At 44.8% G+C, this 21,735-nt stretch overlaps 1 long non-coding RNA gene across 1 annotated transcript in view; it reads right to left on the bottom strand.

Annotated features, from left to right (window-relative positions):
• Positions 1-10,715: 10,715 nt before the first annotated feature.
• The window catches only part of LOC311518924, a 95,425-nt gene continuing 84,405 nt past the window's right edge, over positions 10,716-21,735 (bottom strand). Inside the window, exons 2-4 of the long non-coding RNA XR_014711146.1 lie at positions 19,782-19,899; positions 11,348-11,521; positions 10,716-11,237 (exon numbers count right to left, since the gene is read on the bottom strand). This is a non-coding gene — a long non-coding RNA (uncharacterized lncRNA). The remainder of the gene's footprint in view (positions 11,238-11,347; positions 11,522-19,781; positions 19,900-21,735) is intronic.

The raw sequence follows: 21,735 nt of genomic DNA, 5'->3' as shown, positions 1-21,735 counted from the left end.
CGGTGGTCAGCACTTCAACCTGCATATCCCATTGCTATTTGCAGGTTGTTCCTACTGCATGTAAAACTGAAGTTTAGCCTTTGTGGCATGGAGAAGTCTGCATCTCCATCATCGGAATTTCATGAGATTTCAGCCCAGCTTTGGAGCAACAAGGTACATGGGGCAAGCGAATGCTTGTAGTATCTCATGCTGAGGAGAATGTCAGAGTGCACTACCCTCCGAGCCACCAACATCTCCTGGGATCTCTTGTCAGGTTTAAGCAGTCCAAGGCCAGCTAAAGGGACTCCGTTTATAACCACTAGAATTGGCCAAATCCTGAAAGAAACCTGAGTCATGAATATATTTGCAAATAAATGACATGCATGCCATTCACTACAATTTGTGGGGGATCGTTACTCACAGATATTGGGATAATCGCTCAATGTTCACAAAGCATTCCTGGATCTGAAATGTTTCACGTATTTCTTACTGGGAGTGTGTTACTTGTTGTTCTTTTGTTAAAACTAGAGCTCAGCGAAATTCCGCATTTCCATCTCATCATAAATAATGACATTTCAACACGTTGTCATCCCAAATTGGGACAAGTTGAGATTTTGAAAGATTTTAAAGGAACAAAACACTCCATTTTTAGTGAATTCAGTGTTAAACAGTATTTCCGTATTAGCACATTGCCTTATGAGAGTTGCAGTTCTGGTCCTATTCTCCCCATAAGCCAGGCTTTGTCTCCCATTCTGCACCCATAATCATGTGACTCTCATGAGGCACCAAGCATAGGCCAGAGGGAAATCCACGTTGCACTATGGGAGATGTAGTACTTCAGGGAACCTGGCCCATTGGAAAGAATGGGGACCTGAATTACAATGCCAATAATGCACTGAGACAGGGAAATGCAGTTGAATGTTATATTGAACTGATACAGAACAAAACATTTTGGGACCGTAAACAAACAAACAAACAAAACCCAAAAAACAAAACAAAAGCAATAACCCCCCAGGAATGAAATGTTTCAGTTTTATTTTCTTGATGGAAAATCAAAATTTTTCAGCACAATCAGAATTTTTCCTTGGAAAATTCCGATTTTGCAGAAATTGCACTTCCATTGAAAAATCATTCCAACAGAAAATTTCTGACCAGCTTTAGTTCAAATGTTTGTCAGCCAATCAGGGATCCAAAAAATACCATGTCACCAGACTCTGGAAATAGGGCTCAGTCCTGCTCTCATTGAAGTCCATGGCAAAATTCCCATTGGCTTTAGCAGAAGCAGAATCAGGCCTGTAGTGAACTGGCAAGTGAAAAACACGTAGTCTGAAAATTATTTGGCTTGATACTTATGAATATTAAATATTGTGTGTGTGTGTCTGTCTCTCTCTCTCACACACACACACCTTTGCTTGACTAGCTATGGGGTTTGCTTTAAGATTTTAAAGCAAATGCCAGAAACATTTCTCTTCTGCTTGATTTTCTTCCCTTGGCTGCATCTCACCACAAAAGTACAATGCACTGGAGAATCAGACCAACTCTTGTGTTTGTGCCTCTGAAAAGGTAAAAGCCATAATAATTCCCAGTCTCCCAACCTCTGCCCATTCTGCCTATTTAGATTGTAAGCTCTTTGGGACAGAGATTGTCTCTTACTATTTGTATGTACAGCACCTAACACAACAAGGCTCCGGTTTCATTTGGGGCCTCTAGGCACCGATGGAATAAGAAGAACTCTCACACATAATTCACATATTGTATAACTCACCACATCCAGCACGTGAGACATGAATGCCCTTTCCATAGAAAGGCTAAACTCTCTAAAAAATCCATGGCAGGAACACTAGAACAATGAGAAACCAAAACAACTCAGTTATCCAAGCAGAATTAGGGAGGAAACGTTGGACGAGCAGCAGCACTGGATCCATGCCAGGTCTCTGCATGCTGCAGAGATGTAGAAGCAGAGATAACACATCTGTTTGGCTGAAGGTTTTAAGGCTTAAAAAAAAAAGTTACACAAAGATACTCCTTAGAAGGCCAAAGGCAGCTGTTGTCTTAGGACAAGGAGTCAGGAAGAGGCAAAGCAGACCAAAAGCATCAGAATGGGCTAACCCATTCTCTCTCCACCCCTTGTACCTCCCCCCCATGCCCACCCCTCAATATCTTTAACAGCCAACTTAGTTATGCTCTGCAGAGTTCTGTTTCGAAGGAAGTCCAGAGCCAACCAACTAAAAATGATACCCACCCTCCAAGCAGGGCCACTTCACTTGTTTGATTTCATCAACAACAACTTCATAGTTCCCATTCCCTGCCCAGTGGTGCTACTTCCCTGCTTGGCCAGGCTGCACTGAGGTCTATCAGAAGGTGAATGGCACCCTGCGCCTCCTAGTTAGTGAGGGGATGCTCAGATTTTCACAAGGTTGCTCTGGAGAAAATTTACCCCTTTTAAAACAAATGTAGCTTGTCATAAACAGCTTGCCAGAATGGGGTACTAGCTAGGGGAAGAGTGTGTTTGGCATAGACAACAGAAATTGGGGGGGGGGCAGCAGCACCCTTTTGGCACTGTGAGGGAGGAACAGGAGCTGCTTCCAGCTGCGGGGGCGTCGGGGGGGAGGAGGAAGGGATGACTTGGCCTGTGTCTTCGCAGAGTTCACCTCTTATCCCCTCTCCTGTGGCTGGAAGCAGCTTGTCCCTTCCTGCCCGCACAGCGTTGAAAGGCAGCAAACACCTCCAGGCTGCTTCTGGCCACAGACATAACCCAGCCACCTCCTGTCTCCTGGGTACAGCCTGGGCAGGAAGGGGTTAACCCCTAAGGATGCATTTTGTACCAGGACCCAGGGAACCTGACTGCAGGGGCTTCCGAGAACCTGGCCAGAGAGGTGGCTCAGCAGGGGAGGGTGCCTAGGGGACAGAGCAGCCCCGCGCTCCCTGGGGGCAGGACCCAGGGGAGGGACGGGGAGTGAAGAGGGTGCTAAGCCCCTGCCTGGGGGTGCTGCTGTGAAGCCTGCAGGGCCAGGATGCGAACAGGCTGGAAATCGTTCCCCTCACCCAACTCCAGAGCTCAGCTGAGGGACGGAGAGGCTCCCCCGTGCCAGAGCTGCGCAGGGCTTTGGCACATGCAGGGCTGAGCCCCTCCTGGCCAGCGGCCCGGGCCGGAGGGTCTTGGGCTTTCCTGGGGTGCCTGCCCAGCCAGAGGCAGTGGCTGGGGGAAGGAAGGAGCCTGCCGGTCAGGCTGTTGGCAAGCTGAGTGCTCCGATCAGGGGCTGGTTCTCTGCACAGCGCTGGAAGGATTAGGGAGGAGCAGCGGGGCTGGAGGGGGAAGGGGCAAAGAAGGGAGAGGACAGCAAGAGTTGGAGAACGGAAAGGGACAATGGGGCAAAGAAGGGAGAGGGCAGCAGAGGTGACAGTAACTGGCCGCCTCCTGGCACCTGCCCGCACTCACCAGTCCCTGCAGCTCAGCTCGCAGTGCGTAGCCAGTGCCGGCCAGCAACAGGACGGGGCCCTGCTGGCCACAAGCTGGCCTGCAGCAGGTGTTTGCGCTGATGGACCAGCAGGGGGAGCCGCTAGCCCTATGCACTGCATCTTCACCCTGCCACCAGCCTTGCACACTCCACCCCCGTCATTGGCCTCTGGATCCCCATACTGACCCCTGGTGGGCAGGTAATTGGCGAGCCAGGATCCAGCCGGCAGCAGGACCCACCAGTACTTATCGGGAGAGACGTAATATAGGGGACAATTTGCCCCTTTTAAAGAAAAAGTCAATACACCTGCAGGAAGGCTTAAATACAAGACTGTCCTTTAAAAATGGGACATTTGGTCACCCTAGCAAAGAAGCAATTGGTGAGAGGGGGAAAAAAGCTTTAACAGACTTTGTGCTGGGTTGGGGACGCCCGTGGGTCCCCACCAAGGCACGATTTAAGTTTTTTGCAATGTCCTTCTGTTCATCGCACACAAGGGGTTCTCCAAACAAAAACAAACTAGCAAACAAAGGTCCTTTCCTCTCTCTCCCCCTTGAGAGAGAGGGGACTCAGAGTAAAAGAAGAGAAAGGCCGAGGTGGTCTATCTATTAGGCAGTCTTTTGGGTTGCCCCTTTGGGGCTTGTCTTATCAGCAGGTATAGTGTCTAATCATGATTAGGATCTGCTACCAGCCCCTCCTCTTGGGTTACGCTGCTTTATACCTGGTCCATGCAGTCTCAGGGGTAGTGCGATCTGAGACTGTCTCCCTCTTGGCTGATCTGTCTCGGTGGTTCAGCAGCTTTCTTCCTGTTCACCCTCCTTCCTGGGCCAGGCTTTCCCTTTTTAAGCTTCGCCCCCTCCAGGCACAGCTAGACTTACAGGTGTGCCTGGTTAGTGCTGGCTGAGCCAAGAAAAGCTTGTTCGCCTCCTCTTTGCTGGAGTGAGGTTGTGTGCCCTCACAGGGGCCTATGTCCACAGTACCTTTCCACTTGCAAAACAAACCCAGTATGCAACAGAAGTTAATTTTTTGTTATCTATTCTCCCCTTAAATAGGATTATTTATGTAACAAAAGTGTAAAGTAAACACATGACATAAAATCAGGCTTGTCGACATGAGAACGAGGCTGGTCCGTCAGCGTGTAGGTCGCGGAATTCACATTGGCTCTGCCTCTAGGGCTCTGGCTACACCCAAACTTGCACAATTTTCACTAAACGTGTGCTTGAAAGGCATCTAGCTAACCCAGTGCAAGTGTGTGGTGTAGATACTCTTATTTGGGTTTAATTTCACCCTTGAAATCAAGGTCAACCAGTGGCACAAAAGTTTGCAGGGGCCTTTAAAATAAAAGGGGGGGGTGCCATTTCAATTATCTACCACAAGGTGGCGAGGAGGTGATGCTTTCTCCCACGTTCAGACAACCCCTTGCCCCCGCAAGGTACAGTCTGTTAAAAGTCTCTGCACTTGCCTTATTCTTAGCTAAAAATACAAGAGTATCATCAGGAAATAGTTATTTTCTTTTAAAATGGCCCTGGGGTGCAACTCAAAAGAGAGAAGCATTATTTTGTTGCTTAAATATCTTACTGATTCACAAAACAAACAAACACACAGCTTTTTTGCCATACAGCATGGAAGTAATGCTGCCATTAGAGAGGGGGGAAGTTTGACTTCGTCTATCCTATATAGAGTTGGATACTCAATAAATTTTTACCCACCGCTGTTGCTTGGCTCTCACTCCACTTGTTTTCCTATGGCACAACCAAGCGTCATGATGTCTAAGAAGCAGTCAGACTTTCCATCTCAGTTTGGAGGGGTCACACAGCAGCATAGGGTGGACAATTTCCCCTCTTCCCCCTACCCCTGGATGAAGACTGAGGAGTAATTACATTTTGTAGCTTTAAAAACACCCTCTCCCTTTGGTAATGCAAAAAATTGTCTCAAAAATAAATGAGCCAGGCCATTTATTCTCTAAAACTAATGTACTGCATTGAGTTTATATAAGAAAATGTCTGCACACATGGACAGGACCATTTTCCTCATCAAATACTTCCCTGAGGGTGAGTTCTTGCAATTTTATGGTACCTAGTTTGAGAAACCACAGGCTACCCTTGGTCTGATCTACAGTCCATTGAAGTCAATGGGAGGTTTTCAAAGATTTTCATTTAACATTTTCAAACCAAAATCTAATTAACAAAAGTATATACGTATTTAGTTGTACTTATATACTAATAACATGGTAATAATTAGCTGTTAATGAATTACTTCGTCACGAGTGTCAGAGCAGATCAGTCATTCATGGGTGGTTTGCCCGATTATTGAGAGAGATACAAACATGTATTTAATTTGTTTATACAAACGTAATAGGAGATTATTTAGGTAACAGTCTATATCTGTAGATGTCGAATCCCTGTAAAGCACCAGGAGTACAGAAAGAATTGCTGGCATGCCTAGTTAGCTTAGCATAAATGGGTTTGCAAAATGCTCGCAACTCTCTAAATAGTAACCAGACCCCCAAGAACGGATAGGCTTTTATAAAGAAGATGGTGGTAACAATGACACGTGGAAAATGCAGCAGAGCAGGGTAGAGTATGATAAAAATCAGCTCAAAATGTGTGCTCATTGCAAAACACTCTTCCACTGAGCACCAGGTAGTGTCTGAGGAGGACACGTTTTGTGCTTCAGCTGTATTCTCCTCCTGTTGCATAACTGGGCTCTGAGATATGTGATCATTTTTGGAGACATCAGCCAAAGTTTCAACAGAGATGAGTAAGGAGTAATTTGAAGTCGGATGAAATTTGCCCAGTATGCTACCTTCCTGCTGGATGGAAAAATTATGTGAAGCCCAGGTCTGGTAAACCACATATACCTTTTGTGGAGGCTCCAATTAGGAATGAAGCCCTCCCCCCATCCAAAAAATCCTGCATCTTGACAGGGGTTAGACTAGATGACCCTTGCAGTCCCTTCTAACCCTACGATTCCAACATTTCAAAGTTCTCCAGGAAGGAGAATGGAGTCCTGAGGCCATCTGCTCCCACCCTGCGATCCCTGACTCTGGGGCAGTCTACATGCCCCAGAACTGTGGGCCCTCTAAATTCAGGCATCCCAGCAGCCTGCCAGGCCCGTGGAGATGGGTGAATGAGCTGGCAGAAAACCAGGCAAGGAACTTTGGTGAAATCAGGTTACATCTGCAAAACATTCCAATTTCTCCAACTCAGCAATTTCTGAAGAAACAGAGTTTTGTCAGAATTCAGCTCTACTTAGTACCAAAGGCTTGTGTTATGCACAAGGTCAGACTATGCTGGTCCCTGCAGTAAAATCATCTCTGAAATTCCGTGTGTGGCTTCGTCTCTTGAGGGAGGGAAGGGATCCTTTCCACACAGCTTGTAATTAGACTGTGGAACTGATCGCCACTTGATGTTATTGGGGCCAAAAGCTTATCAAGATTCAGAGAGCAACTGGACATTTTAGGTGGATAACAAGAATAGTCAGCATTTAATTGTTAAGTCAAAAACGTTTTTGAATGGATATTAAACCTCATGCTTCAGGGCCTAATCCAATCTCTATTTGGATTTAGGATGAGGCCTTCCTGGGGGCCAAGTTATCCCACATCTGCTGCTGTGGGGGTTCTTGCACCTTCCTGTAAAACATCTGACACAGGGACAGGAACAGAATATAGACTGGAAGTACCTTGGGTCTGATCCAGTCTGGCAGTTCCAGTGTTGCTATGGGTACCACCTAGAGGCCTCCCTGGTGATTTAACGAGATATCTCATGGGTTCCCACTAAGGTGTTTGTTGCCCAGGCAGGATTACACTTCTGAAGAAATCACTCAAGTTGACCTTTGAAATCTACTTCCCCCTCTGCACCCGGCAGACAAGTGGGAAACCCCCCAGTGATGTCTGGCATGCGTAGGAATGGCCTCCAGAGGCCAGAAGAGGCCCAAGGAGGCAAGCTAAGGAGAGGTGAAAGGCCACTTGTAACTTCCCTGCCCAATGCTGATAGACATTTGTGGGGCAGCACAGGCCTGTGAAGACTCCCAGCTCTCGAGACATATTTTGAGTATCAAAAACTCTTCCCAATTCAAAAGGAGGACTTGTGGCACATTAGAGACTAACAAATTTATTAGAGCATGAGCTTTCGTGAGCTCACTTCATTGGATGCTAAGGTGCCACAAGTACTCCTTTTCTTTTTACGGATACAGACTAACATGGCTGCTACTCTGAAATCTTCCCAATTCAGATCAGATTTTATTTCTTCTTTATGACTGAACATCAACACCTCCTGGTATTTGCTCCCACTGCCCTTCTCCCTCTATCCAATTTCCAGCTATATGAGTTCAGACCCACAGACTAAGGCACTGCCCCATATCAGATACTCCTCTCTCTGTGTGACCCATTAGCCAGAACAATTGTTTCTCTGAACCAGTGTTCTACCCTACAACCAAATGTCTTTATCTGCTTCATACAGACTATGCTACCAATCGGGCAGGCCATGAATAAGCAGACCCCATAGAAGTGAAAGCATCAGATTCCACCCTCCAGTAAAGGGAGCAGATATGACAGAGAAAAAGCAGGAAAATCTAAACGCTGCCCTGACAAAATGCCATTTTTATGGGGAGATTTTCCACTAGAAGACAGAGATAAGAGGCAGAGACAGCAGCAGATTAGGCATTGTGGTTTGCCTTGGCATCATGTGACATAAGCCCTCCTCTTCTTCTCCCCCCATTTCACAGGTCAGATTTTTGCAGATACCTGTACGATTGAGAATTCCTCTAGCAAGCTCAGTGACTTGGACAGACAAGCAGCCGAGAGCTGTGTGTTGATTTCCACATAACATGTTGTCAAGTTAACAAAGATAGCCTTGCAAAGCTGAGAAAAATATGCCATTTTATAGAAGAAAAAATGATTTTATGCACGCACACACACACACACACAGCACTGGGAAAGATAGCATTGCTCTGTTCCTTTGACAGAGTATGTACAGTAGGTTTCTTTACTTTCTCACTTCCAAAGCTACGTTAAAATAATCTTGAGGGTCAGACACAAACTCACAATACTAAGGTAATTCAGTCGGTCTGCCTCTTCTCAGTTAAAGATGCTTTTTCAGCACTTGTGTAACAGCAGTCTGTAGTTTTTTACATCTACAGAATACAAAAAAAGGGGGCAAAAAAGATTTTTCATTAAAATCTAGGGAAATAAAAATGCACTCTTTAGCTGAGATCATGTTGCCAAGTTTCAGCCTACAGCTATTTGCAGCTGGGAAATAAAGCTCTAACTACATGGTTTATAACAGAAATGCTGACAGACCCTCAATTTTAGCTATATACAGAGAACATTAATATGTATATTCCAATGAGAGAAGTCATTTCATAAACTATTCCTCCCCCCCACACACTTTTAAGGGATACAGATGAAAATATGGGTTTCAGAGTAGCACCCATGTTACTCTGTATTAACAAAAAGAACAGGAGTACTTGTGGCACCTTAGAGACTAACAAATTTATTAGAGCATAAGCTTTCGTGGGCTACAGCCCACTTTATCGGATGCATGGAATGGGACATATAGTAAGAAGATATATATATATACACACACATACATATGGGGTCTAATTCACCATTGCCCTGCACTTTGTGTGGTCATCTACACCTGTGCAAACTGAGTGTAAAGCACTCCCAATTCAGTTTGGTACTGGTTTACACCCATGTTGCACTGGAGTGAGTGGCTACACAAGGAGCAAGTGTAACACACTGGTCATTGTGTGGTACAAGTGCCCGAGCTGCAGAGGATGTGAGCCTGCTGCTGCTCTAAGCTAGCAAGCCTGGTTCGTTAACTCATGCTTTTAGCTCTGGAAATCTCCAGTTCAATCCCAGATGGCAGCTGTCACACAAGGCCATGGTGAATTTCCTGATCTAAAGCCGACTGATGTCCATGGAAAGGCTCCTATTTGGATCAGGCCCATGATACTTTTGAAAAGTGCTGGACAGACAGGTCTGGAGACCATTGTCTGCTGAAGGACAGATACAGTATGGGCATGTGACAGGGTACCCAGGTGCAGCTGGACTGTGGGATTGCTGAGCCCTCTGTCCCAACAACCTGGCCTGGCCCTCACACCGTGTTGCTGATGTCAAGTTACAAACTTCTGGCAGGTACTGCACTTAGGCCTTGACTACACTACAGGGTTTTGTCAGAAAAAAGTTATGCCGCTTTAATTAAAGCACTGTTGCGTGTCTACACTATGCTCCTTGTGTTGGCAGAGCGTATCCCTGCTAACAGCTGTGGCATCGACACAGAGAGCCATGCACTGTGGGTAGCTATCCCACTGTGCAACTGCCCGCAGGGTGCTTTGGGAAGGGTTTGCAATGCCTTGTGGGGCAGGTACAGCGTCACATGATGCAGGTGTCTCAATCCCATCCTTCCATGGGCATCCTACTAGACTGCCAGCTGCTTTTCAACTGTGTGTGGGAGAAATAGAAACAGTGTGTGTGTGTGCACACGCATATGCATGTGGTCTCTTTAATTTCAGACAGCAGCCGGAGCAACCAATCCTGAGGCAGGGGGAGGGAGACACCCCCTCCCCTCCCATCATTCCCTAGCTCTGCACAGGTCTTCTCCCACCCCACCCCCCCGACCCCCAGCAGCAGCCCACTCTGCCTGCTTGCCAATTCCACATGGAAGGTTCTGTGAGCTTGGAAAGGTGAGGAGCACATGCCTGCATAGCTTGATGCAGGGCAGCAGAGTTCAAAACCGTGAGCTGAGCAGCCACCGGAGGCCAGTTATGTTGGCATAAACTACAGTGTCTACACTGATACTTCATCTCTTTAACTTTGCTGGGAAAAGCACTATGCCTTTCATCAAGGCGTTTTACTTTGTCAGCAAAACAGCAGAGTTTTGCCATCAACAGTAGCTTTGTAGTGTGTATACCTCCACTGTTTTGTCAGCAAAACCATAGAGACAAGGCCTTACATAGCTATTCACAGGCAGGGACACACACAGCTGAGTTACATGAATGTTCTCCCAGCCACTCATGAACCAACAATAGAGAGGTTTCAGCCAATTCCCCCCAACTCCCCAGAACTGTACCATCCTGCTCTGATCAGAAGCCTGGCCAGCATAAGTTCATTAACCAGTTCGCCTCTCCCTCTATATGGGGTGGACGTACGCTAGATTCTGTAAACTGAGCTGATTTCCCCCAAGCACTTCAAGCAAAACACATTGTTTTAGGGAAAACATAAAAACAGGTTTATTAACTACAGAAAGATAGATTGTAAGTGATTATAAATAGCAGACAGATTAGCATTGGGTACTTAAGAAACACAAGTAAATATGCAGTCTAAGTTCTACAGACTAAACCGGATTGGATTCAAGCAGGGTCTCACCCCAACAGATGGTTCAAACAGGTTACAGATCCTCCATACACAGACTAGACTCCCTTTTCCAGCCTGGGACCACCCTTCCACAGTTCAAAGTATTTATCCTGCAGATGTTCCTCCAGGTGTTGAGTTGGGGCAGGAGAGAGACCAAGCGATGATGTCACTTCCCCTCTTTTATATTTTCTTCCAGCTTTCTGGAAAGATCTTTGCTGTGACCTGGGGATCAGTCAGTCCCCATAGGTCAGTCAGTCTCCATTGCCTACATGCCCTCTCTGAGAAGTCTCTGGGATGGCCAGAGTTGGGAGAGTGGATTCCCTTTAATGGCCCAGCAGCACACACATCTGGCTGGTCCTTTGTTGCAATTGAAACATTGATTGTGGGCATCTCCCAAACTCACACTGTATTTCAGTAACGCATAGAGCAATGCTTCATATCTTCACCTATAATGACAGCACATACAATCAGACAGGACATAAATGTTCAACAGATCGAGACATTTCAGATGATACCTCACAAGGCATACTCCATACAAAACTTATCATAATATTACCCTGGTGATTATGAGGGTTCCAGGGTGCTACTTTGAGGCGCAGACTGTCACAGGGCAGTAGCAAGATAAGCTACCCTGGTGCGGTCCCATCAAAGTGCTTCATCCTGGGTGGTAGGTTCCATCTTCATGCCCATTCAGCCATTGTCCTCTCTGCTGAGAGGCATTCATGGGTGCCTGTTGTGATGGAGATTTCTGTTACGTAGTCAGAAAATAAGCTCTGCTCCTACCCTGAACAACCAATCCCCATGTTATAGAATGCAGCCGTTATGGGCACTGACTTGCTTTGGAATAGCAATTGACATGGTATTTCCACAGTTTCCTATTCCTTCCGTCACTTGAAGTTTGCAAAATCAAGGCTGGATTAAATTGGTCTAGATGGATATTCTGCTGCCATTTCTTATTATTCTATACTCTGGCTGTACAATCTTGTTATGCCAGACATGTTCCATCTTTGTATGTTATACGAGATTTCCACACAAATGATCCCAGCTGCTGTAAATACCCCGTAAGAGTGCCGTGATCCTGCCACAAGCAAATAGCCTTTTTAAAGAGGGGTGTGGAGAAAGGGCATCTTAGTGGGTATGGCACCAGAAGGGGAGTCAGGGAATCTGAGTTCTATCCCCAGCACTGCCACAAACATCTTATGTAACCTTGGTCAAGTCACTTTCCCAATAAATGGCATAGGTTCCCCATTGTTGGGGAAAAAAAACAATTAGCCTTTTTTTTTTTTTAGGTGCTTGATTTGATTTTAGGATTTTACAGAATTTTAGATGTAGAGTTTAATTTACACAGGCATTTTTTATTGGCGTACAGAAATACAGCTCGAGCTGGGTGCCTCTGGAGAGGAACCCCGCGCCTCAGAAATTGCAAGCAATTATACCCTTTACAGTTGGTAACACCACCCTCGCCCATGTCCAAAGTTCAATTCTTTGAGTAGGGGTCTCTGCTTTTATTTATTGGACAGTTTTGTTGCCGAATGGACAGACCGTTGCCGGGTGCTGGATTTGCTCCGGGAGACAGTTAGTCCTATTTTTTGTTTGTTTTTTTTTTTTATTATTTTTAGTGATAATGGGCAGTCTCAACTGGTTTTGAAGCTGCTTTTTTAGCATTCCTCTCAGGTCAGCTTGACCTTGGCCTAAGGCTTCAATTACTTTAATTACTTATGCTAAATTAGTAACTTATGCTAAGTTATAAGAACAAACTTATTAAACATTCATATAAAATAGCACATAAGCACTTTTTTATAACAGTCCCCCCTTTGGTTTTGTAGGCATCCCTGCCTACTTATGCTACAATTTACTTTGCATGAGCACTTTGCGATAGCCTTGAAAAGAATGAATTAACATATTTTGCAAAAGATTTTTAATATGCGACACTGCACAACATAATATTAGTACAATTAATACAGGAAGGAAAATTTTAAGTAATAAACTGAACAAACCACTAAGCCATGATGATAAACCCCACCCTGAAAACAGAGAGTTTGCAACCAATTGCTTTCAGGGGCGGTGTAGGCAGCTTGCGCTCCGACTCGGGCATGGGCCTCTGCCCGTACCAATTTTTTTTTTTTATAGACTTTATAGCTACTATTATTTACATACATATAACAACGGGACCCAGTGAGAGCGCAGATCCCTCCCTGGGATACTAAAAGATAGTTTAAGGCCAACCTGTTTTGGAAGGAATACGTTTTGAATTGTTGCACTTTTTTATTTAATGTTTTTATTGCTGATTTTAAACCACTAATTGAGTTTTTTAATTTTAAGGCAACCTTTTTAAGTACCATTTGAAGTTTTACGGTGTAACAGCCTATGCATGTTATGGCTGGCCCTGTTAGTAGTGGTACTATTCCCAGAATGGGACACCCTATGAGCTTTTCTGTTGTGAGGGGATTTTTTGTGTTGCCCTTTAATGCAGCATTTAGCTGTTGAAGAGTTACCCCCCCCCCCCGTGATTTAATAGGGGTATTCCGGATGTTTTTAATTTTGCTTTTAGGTAACGTAGTAGTAATATAAAGATGGGGAATTCCATAGGCTATATAACAGCTACTAGTCCAGTTAGCTGGTAACACTTTATAAGCTTTTTGGCCACACACAAAATAATGACCCTGTAGGGCCTAATAAGGACTGGCTTTTAGGGGAATTCCTGCAATGTTTAACGCTGCTTTCCCAAACAGTTTATATGCTCCCAATGGGGCTTTCCATTTTCCTTGTTGACTACGGGTAGGGGTGTTTTTGATTGTACCATTTAAATTACACTTTTTATAGGGACTACTGCAAACTTACCATTGGCCTGATATATTAGAGACATTAACCGAATGACAAGTTATACCTGTTTGACTTTTTATTGTGGAGAGGTTATTTGCAAGAGTCTCTCCGAAAGGGGAAGAATTACTACTTTTACATTAAAAAGAAAAGGAGGACTTGTGGCACCTTAGAGACTAACCAATTTATTAGAGCATAAGCTTTCGTGAGCTACAGCTCACTTCCTCAGATGCATATCGTGGAAACTGCAGCAGGCTTTATATATACACAGAGAATATGAAACAATACCTATTCCCACCCCACTGTCCTGCTGGCAATAGCCCATCTAAAGTGATTTCCAGCACAAATCCAGGTTCTCTCACCCTCCACCCCCCCACACAAATTCACTCTCCCGCTGGTGACAGCCCATCCAAAGTGACAACTCTTTACACAATGTGCATGACAATCAAGCTGGGCTACCTCCTGCATAAATCCAGGTTCTCACATCCCCCCACCCCCATACACACAGAAACTCACTCTCCTGCTGGTAATAGCTCATCCAAACCGACCACTCTTCAAGTTAAAATCCAAGTTAAACCAGAACATCTGGGGGGGGGGGGTAGGAAAAAACAAGAGGAAACAGGCCACCTTGCACAATGACTCAGCCACTCCAAGTCTCTACCCAAGCCCAAATTAATAGTATCCAATTTGCAAATGAACTCCAACTCAGCAGTCTCTCGCTGGAGTCTGGACCCGAAGTTTTTTTGTTTTAAGATAGCGACCTTCATGTCTGTGATGGCGTGACCAGAGAGACCGAAGTGTTCTCCGACTGGTCCATGAATGCCACAATTCTTGACATCTGATTTGTGTCCATCCACTCTTTTACGTAGAGACTGTCCAGCCTGACCAATGCACATGGCAGAGGGGCACCGCCGGCACACGATGGCACACATCACACCGGCGGATGTGCAGGTGAACGAGCCCCCGACAGTGTGGCCGACGCCATCAGGCCCTGTGATGGCGTCCCCCGAACAGACACGTGGGCACAGCTGGCAACGGGCTCCGCCGCAAGGATAAGTTCCTGGGTCAGTGGTTCTGCCGTGTGGCATGTGGCTGCCGGTGAGCACTTGCTTCAGGCTGCGGGGCCGCCCGTAGGCAAGGACTGGCCCGTCCCCCAAGACCTGTGAGAGTGTTGGGTCATCCCCCAGGACAGGCCGTAGATCCCTAACAATGCGCTGGAGGGGCCCTAGCCGGGGGCTGAAGGTGACGGCCAGTGGCGCCCTGTTAAGGGCCCTGTTAAGGGCGCCACTGGCCGTCACCTTCAGCCCCCGGCTAGGGCCCCTCCAGCGCATTGTTAGGGATCTACGGCCTGTCCTGGGGGATGACCCAACACTCTCACAGGTCTTGGGGGACGGGCCAGTCCTTGCCTACGGGCGGCCCCGCAGCCTGAAGCAAGTGCTCACCGGCAGCCACATGCCACACGGCAGAACCACTGACCCAGGAACTTATCCTTGCGGCGGAGCCCGTTGCCAGCTGTGCCCACGTGTCTGTTCGGGGGACGCCATCACAGGGCCTGATGGCGTCGGCCACACTGTCGGGGGCTCGTTCACCTGCACATCCGCCGGTGTGATGTGTGCCATCGTGTGCCGGCGGTGCCCCTCTGCCATGTGCATTGGTCAGGCTGGACAGTCTCTACGTAAAAGAGTGGATGGACACAAATCAGATGTCAAGAATTGTGGCATTCATGGACCAGTCGGAGAACACTTCGGTCTCTCTGGTCACGCGATCACAGACATGAAGGTCGCTATCTTAAAACAAAAAAACTTCGGGTCCAGACTCCAGCGAGAGACTGCTGAGTTGGAGTTCATTTGCAAATTGGATACTATTAATTTGGGCTTGGGTAGAGACTTGGAGTGGCTGAGTCATTGTGCAAGGTGGCCTGTTTCCTCTTGTTTTTTCCTACCCCCCCCCCCCCAGATGTTCTGGTTTAACTTGGATTTTAACTTGAAGAGTGGTCGGTTTGGATGAGCTATTACCAGCAGGAGAGTGAGTTTCTGTGTGTATGGGGGTGGGGGGATGTGAGAACCTGGATTTATGCAGGAGGTAGCCCAGCTTGATTGTCATGCACATTGTGTAAAGAGTTGTCACTTTGGATGGGCTGTCACCAGCGGGAGAGTGAATTTGTGTGGGGGGGTGGAGGGTGAGAGAACCTGGATTTGTGCTGGAAATCACTTTAGATGGGCTATTGCCAGCAGGACAGTGGGGTGGGAATAGGTATTGTTTCATATTCTCTGTGTATATATAAAGCCTGCTGCAGTTTCCACGATATGCATCTGAGGAAGTGAGCTGTAGCTCACGAAAGCTTATGCTCTAATAAATTGGTTAGTCTCTAAGGTGCCACAAGTCCTCCTTTTCTTTTTGCGAATACAGACTAACACGGCTGCTACTCTGAAACCTACTTTTACATTGCCGGCCTTTACCCTTGGTTTTTATTTAATACTTATTTGCCCACTGAGTGATAACACGAACTTTTTTTTTTTTTTAACAGGACGCGCGCACCGGTGAGATTGATTTCGGGTAAAACAAAATACTCCCTTAGTTAGTATTGCAATTGAATATTCCCGATCCTGAGAGGTGGCTTGCTGTAAAGACGTTTTATTCCAAAAGGGTGAGTCTGTTCGATTAAGAGGGATAGGGACCCTACCAACGGGACCCCTGACCTAAATATGTGGGGGTATGAATATAAATTTAACATTGTGTTTGATTTACTCCCTGTTTTATGGCACGGGTTAAATTTAAAAAGCTATTGCCCTCCCATCCTTGGGAATAGGGAGAGGAAGCCCCAGGCAAACCATACCAAGGTTGGCCTTTTTTTTTTTTTTTTTTTTTTTTTAAAATACCATATAAAAACCACCACCACCAATGTAAGTTTAATAAACAGGAACACAAGAAGTCCTGGTGGGCTGTGAAGGTCCCAATAACTGGAAAGCTTAGTCCATGGGTTGGTAGTGGAGTTTATTTGTGAAGTGGCTCGTCCGATGGCTTGTCAGGGTTAGGTGGGGGTCCCAGCGCTAACTTAATGTAGCCATGATGGATTCAGGAACCTTTACCTGCAAAGGAGTGGTGGCAGATGGTGGGAGTAATGTTTGTGGCTGTAAGGCGTTTTTGGTATTCATGCTTGCCCACAAGCACCGATTCCAGCCCCTGGAATAAACCCACCCGCCACTTCACTCCACATTCCCAAGAATACATTCCGCAATTTTTTTTTGGCCAATGTACAATGCTTTGTTTTTGCCACCAAGGCCAATTTTTAATGTCTTTTGCAGTCAGGAATTCTTGGATTTTGGTGGTTTTAGCAGAGCAGGCGTTCCTTTATTTTTTTGGGGTGGTGGGGGGGAACAGTCATGGGTTTGCATTATACAGGGAAAAGGTTACTAGCATGTTACCCTGTCGTGCTTTGTTTTTTTTAGCAAATACTGAATGCAGGTTAGTTCCGTCAGTGGACAAGGGAGAGGTTACTAGCACTTTACCTTGTTTTTTCCCCTGCTGTCCAAAAGGAGGAAAGAAAAAACCCAGAAGGAGGGACAGGCTGATCAGTAGTTGAAGTGAAGTCATTTTAAGACGGAGGGGTCTTTTTGCAGTAAGAAGCATGGGTCCAGGCAGTCAGTCCTTGGCACTTTACAGCGGTGTTGGTAGTTAGCAGGATTTAATAAGGGCTTTTTTAGCATGGAGCCAAAGTAGTTTTTTGTTGATGGACCTTTATGTAGACCCTGTTATTTGGTTTTAACAAATGGCAGGTTTGCTTAGGATTTTTGGAGCAGGATTTTTTTTTTTTAACCTGTAAATACAGAAACCTAACACATTTTATTAATGTCTGGCAGCGTTTTGCAGATTTTACAGCTGCTTGGGCACATTTAAGCCCCCCTCTTTTTTGGCTGTCAGCCAAATTTTAGCTGTAAGTAGTGTCCTTGGGCAGGCCAGCGCCTTATTTTTGGACCGAGCCTGCCAGCTACAGTGTTGAATTAACTTGCTTTTTTGTTTTTTGGCTTTTATTAACCTGCAAAGGAAACTTTTACTTTTTATTTCTACACTTTTGTTTAAAAATGAACACATATATATTGCCCATTATACAGCACTTTAGTTTTATTGTTTAATATATGCCACATACACCCTTCTAGGAAAATGACTTTATTACGATGAAGCTTTGGAGCAACAAGCCAGGACAAGAACACCCACTTTTGAAGAGTCCACTTGGTACAACCTCTGGTGTTTAATAGCTTTTTTTTTTCCCCCTAGCCCTCTGGCTAGAAATTTGAGGTAGCCAGAAGGATCCCATGTATAATATGGGGAGTAGGTTAACCTTTCATGTCCTTGCTTCCAAAGACTGTTGGTGTGCAAATTTTAACAACAACGTTTTTTTTAATTAAAAGATTGGCCAGTGAATTTTTTTTTTATTTAAGCAAATGTATTAAACTTTAGCATATTACTTTTTTTTTAATATTATTTAACATTTTGCATTTTAAGTTGAATAAAACAAGTATTTGCATTTTGATTTAACCCTTCTATTTAGTTTTAAACACAGCAATTTTGGCCACAAGACAAACACAAGACAGAACACAGAACACAGAACACAGAATATAATTCCTATTGTGCCAGTAAATTCATGATATGTTGAATTACTTTTTAGCTGGCAATTAGTTTTTCCTGATTTTTTGAAAGACAAAAAAAAAAACCAACAACAAAAAAACATAGATTTACCCCTTCTGGGCAATCAGTCATTGCTTAAAATATTTTTTTATATATATATATATATATATATATATTATATATATATATATACACACACACACACACACACACACATCCTTGTTAATTGCAGGCAAAACAGAGGAATTACACATTTTTTGGTATTTGTTTTATAGGCAGCCCAAGTTACAGTGGCTTTTACCTTATTAGTTAGGTAATTTACATTAAAACAAAAATGTTTTTGGCTTGCTTTTGGATTTACAGCTTAAAGATTTTTACTTTAAAAAGGGCACAATAAAACTTTACCAGATTTTTGATTGTCTTTTACTTTTAACTCCTGCTGTTAAATACACAGCGACCTGAAAAGGAAGACACCACTATTGTTGCCCTTTGGAGCCTAATACGGTATTAATTAAGTAGCACTGTATAATTGCATTCCTTTGGAAAAGGGCCCATTTTTCTTAAAATGACCGCAAAGAAACCAAGATATTTTTTTTTTTAGTATTTTATAAAGTTGAATTGCTTAATTTTTTTTTTTAGCAACTACAGAGTTATTTTTAAATTACTTGCTTGTTTTTTAAAACGACACCCAATTAACTTAGATTTTACCATTTTAAGCATTATTTTGGGATTTACTTTTTTTTTATTATGCCTTTTAAGTTTTCAACCTGTTTTTTAATTTTTTTATTTGTTGCCTGCCCGCTTGGGCCCGATCCTGGTTTTTTTTTTCAGAACTGTTTCTTTTATGAGCACCAGCTTTGTTCCACTACCAATTTAACAAGGAGGGCAGGCTTCTTAACTAGCCCCCCAGCCCTTTTGGTCTCTTTTTTTAAATATTTTTACTTACAAGGGCTACCCGAGTCCTCCCCCATGAGGCTTGTCACCTGGACAGAACGCGTGGCCAACTGGCAAGCAAGGAGGTGACGGGCATAAGTCAGAAAGCCGAGGGTAAGCCGGAGGAGGGGCAGAAGCAGGCATAGCACTGAGCGGGGCTGGAGACCCCTGAGATGAATAAAGAAAAGGAGGAGGAAAGAGGATGTCCTTTCACACACGCATAAGCCCAGTTGTTCCATACATACCAATAATTCATCTGTTTAGGAAACCTATCTTTCAATTGTTGGCATAAAAAGGTTTTGATTTACAAAAATCAAGTCCCTACACCTGGCTATCGCTCCGCAGGATTACCGCCGTTGGTTAAAAGCGACCAGTCCTCCTGACACAGCTGTACCAGCTTCTTTTTCCCTAGCCCCTTGGTACCATCAATCCTTCTCCATTTTCCAGCACTTTGGACAAGGGCGTCCCCTTTTCCACGCCCGAAGAATTACCCATTCTATATTTTTTTTTGGGGGCTATGCTTTATGCTGATCAGGCCATGCACCCTTCCCAAGTGCACTGTAACCAGAAACCAGAATTCGGAATTTAGAATGTGGGAATTTAAGACTCACCCTTCGGTGCCTCCTGTTGCCAAAGATCCCAGGTGAATTCACCTGTTGGCGCCAAGTGGACGTTTGGAGGCAAGAGGCCTCGACGATGGTTGCCTAGAGTCCTGCCGCGGTCGCCAAACTGTTAGGGGAAAAAAAAACAATTAGCCCTTTCTTTCCCCCCTCTAGGCGCTTAATTCAACTCTAGGATCCCACAGAATTCTAGATTCAGAGTCCAATCTACACGGGCATCTTTTATTGGTGTACAGAAATACAGCTCGAGCTGGGTGCCTCTGGAGAGGAACCCCGCCCCTCAGAAATTGCAAGCAATTATATCCTCGACAGTTGGTAACACCGCCCTCGCCCATGTCCAAAGTCCAATCCCCTAATTTGAGTAGGGGTCTCTGCTTTTTCCCACTGGACAGTTTGGTTGCTGAGTGGACAGTCCGTTGCCGGGTGCTGGATTTGCTCCGGGAGACAGTCAGTCCTACTCCTTGCATTCTCTCCTTATTTTCATTGATAACGGGCAGTCTCAACTGGTTTTGAAGCTGCTTCTTCAGCATTCCTCTCAGGTCAGCTTGACCTCGGCCTAAGGTTCAACTACTTTAATTACTTATGCTAAGTTATAAGAACAAACTTATTAAACATTCATATAAAATAGCATATAAGCACTTTTTTATAACACCCATCTACAAAAAAAAAAAAAAATGGGGAGAACAAATACTTCGCTTCTCCAAGGGGGCGCTGCAAGGCTTGATTGGGATTTGTGAAGTGCTAAGAGATCCTTTGTTAATAGGCACAATAGAAGTGCATCCTATTAAATTAGCAGCATACATATTAGGACCATTTTTTAAAAATTCTATATTTGCTCATGAACAGTGTCAAATTAAAAGCTACAAGAATCTTTTTATCTGCAAAAGTGATGCTATATTCGCAACAGCAGCTTCTCCTAGCTGATCTGCTAACATAATTATTAGTAGTAGAACTGAAATAACATGTAGGGGATCCAGTCATGGATCAAAGCCCCACCGTGTATAGGCACGGTACACATCGATAACAAAAAAGATAAGCTCTTTGGGGTGGGGCCTACAAGATACACATAAAATGAATAAAATATCTCAACCCTGATCTGGACAGATCACCTTTAAAAATGGCTGCTATTCAGCCCTTTAATTGAGATGGATAATAAGGATTTCAACTGCGGTGTGTGCTCTCTGTCTTTATGTCAGGAACTTGCATGGCCCCATTGTGAGGCACTCTGATCCTACAGCAATCTGCAAAGCATTTACCCTCAGAATTTGCCTCTTAGGCAGGGAAATCCTATTATCCGCATTGTACAGATGGGAACCTGAAACAGAGAGACTAAGTTACTTCCCCAAGGTCATACAGGTAATTGGTGGCGGAGCAGTTTTGTGATGCAAATACTTGCCTATTCAGAATGAAGATCATCAGATCATTTCACCTGGGCCACTGAACACTTATCAGAATGCAACATATATTTTAGCTGCTGCTATTGTTTTATTAGCCAACATTTATATTATGGTAGCACCTAAAGGCCAAACCAGATTGTGCTGCTTGTGCTAGGTACAGTTCAAACATATAGGAGAGCTTCTCCTGTCGGCGTAGTTAATCCACCTCCCTCAAAGGCGGTAGTTATGTTGAGGGGAGAAACTCTCCCATCAACATAGTGCTGTCTAAGTGGGTGGTTAGGTCAGTATAACTATGTTTCTTGGAAGGGGTGTGGATTTTTCACACCCCTGAGCATTGGAGTTATAGCGATATTCGTCTGTAATGTAGACCTGGCCTTAGCCAATCAGGGGTGGCGATCACAACTGGCCACGCCCTAGCCTTTCTCAGATTGCCATTGGTTGTGAGTCTTACAGCAAAGGAGAGTTCTGAAGAATATCAACATGATTCATCTTTTCTCTTCCAGGCCATATTTTAAGGACTTTTTTTCATTCAAAAAATGTCAGCCAGC

Source organism: Lepidochelys olivacea (assembly GCF_965140295.1).
Source record: "Lepidochelys olivacea isolate rLepOli2 genome assembly, chromosome: 3".
Taxonomy (NCBI): Eukaryota; Metazoa; Chordata; order Testudines; family Cheloniidae; genus Lepidochelys; species Lepidochelys olivacea.
This window is presented reverse-complemented; position numbering and strand designations above follow the sequence as displayed.